Genomic DNA, 1,654 nt, shown 5'->3' with positions numbered 1-1,654 from the left:
TTTGTCTCTTAGACAAATTCTAAAAGAGCTGTAACACTGAAGATGGTTTTCTTCTTGGGGAAACTTTCCCACAGGAAAAACAAAAATCTTCCTTTTTAAAAAAATGTTTTAAAAGGATCTCTCTTTCTTTCCTTTCTTTTCTTTTGAAATGGAGTGTCGCTGTGTTGCCCAGTGGTGTGATCTTGGTTCACTGTAACCTCTGCCTCCAGCGATCAAGCGATTCTCCTGCCTCAGCCTCCTGAGTAGCTGGGATTATAGGCATGTGCCACCACTCCGTGCTAATTTTTGTATTTTTATGGGGTTTCACTATGTTGGCCAGGCTGGTCTCAAACTCTTGATCTCAGGTGATCTGCCCACCTAGACCTCCCAAAGTGCTGGGATTACAGGTGTGAGCCACCGCGCCCGCCCTCACCTTGTATTTATTTAATTTTTTTTGAGATAGGGTTCTCTCTGTTGCCCAAGCTGGAGTACAGTGGCACCATCATGGCTCACTGCAGCCTCGAACTCCTAAAGTCCAGTGATCCTCCTACCTCAGCCTCCCAAGTAGCTGGGACCACAGATGTGCACTACCACACCCTGCTAATTTTTATTTTTATTAAAAAAATTTTTTTTGAGACAGGGTTTACTCTGTTGCCCAAGCTGGAGTGCAGTGGTGCGATCATGGCTCACTGCAGCCTCGACCTCCCAGACTCAAGTGATCCTCTGACTTCAGCCTCCCAAGTAGCTGGGTCTACACCACTACGCTCAGCTACTTTTTTATAATTTTTGTAGAGGTAGTGTCTCCCTGTGTTGCCCAGGCTGGTCTCAATCTCCTGGGCTCAAGTGATCCTTCTGCTTCAGCTTCCCAAAGTGCTGGGATTACAGGCATGAACCACTGTGCATGGCCTGATTGATTTATTTATTATTTTGAGACTCATTCTATTGCCCAGGTTGCAGTGCAATGGCTCCATCTTGGCTCACTGCAACCTCTGCCTCCTGGGTTTAAGCAATTCTCCTGCCTCAGCCTCCCAAGTATCTGGGATTACAGGTGTATGCCACCACACCGGGCTAATTTTTGTATTTTTAGTAGAGATGGGATTTCACCATGTTGGCCAGGCTGGCCTTGAACTTCCTACCTCAGGTGATCTGCCCACCTCAGCCTCCCAAAGTGCTGAGATTACAGGCGTGAGCCACAGCTCCCTGCCCTGATTTATTATTAATATTTTATTTTGTCTATGGATTCTCCCCAATCTTTCTTTCTTTCTTTGTTTTGTTTTGTTTGAGACAGAATCTCACTCTGTTATCCAGGCTGCAGTGCAGTGGTGCTATCTCAGCTCACTACAAGCTCCGCTCCAGGTTCAAGCTATTCTCCAGCCTCAGCCTCCTGAGTAGCTACAGGCATGTGCCACCATGCCCGGCTGATTTTTTTGTATTTTTAGTAGATATGGGGTTTTCACATGTTGGCCAGGCTGACCTTGAACTCCTAAACACAGGTAGTCCACCCACCTTGGCCTCCCAAAGTACTGGGATTACAGGCATTAGCCACTGTGCCCGGCTGGTTCTCCCCAGTCTTACCCATATCCCTGGTTTCTTCCTCGGGATTAATAGGGAAAATATGAAAACTTTAATTTTCCCTCACTCTTCGAAAAATAATAAGATTTATAATCCTGTTAAA

General features: G+C 46.0%; 1 pseudogene; it reads right to left on the bottom strand.

Moving 5' to 3' along the window:
* On the bottom strand, positions 1–39 carry LOC116566713 (annotated as a pseudogene).
* Positions 40–1,654: the final 1,615 nt, after the last annotated feature.

The sequence above is a fragment of the Sapajus apella genome, unplaced genomic scaffold (assembly GCF_009761245.1).
Source record: "Sapajus apella isolate SASKATOON/1434 unplaced genomic scaffold, GSC_monkey_1.0 scaffold43, whole genome shotgun sequence".
Taxonomy (NCBI): domain Eukaryota; kingdom Metazoa; phylum Chordata; class Mammalia; order Primates; family Cebidae; genus Sapajus; species Sapajus apella.
This window is presented reverse-complemented; position numbering and strand designations above follow the sequence as displayed.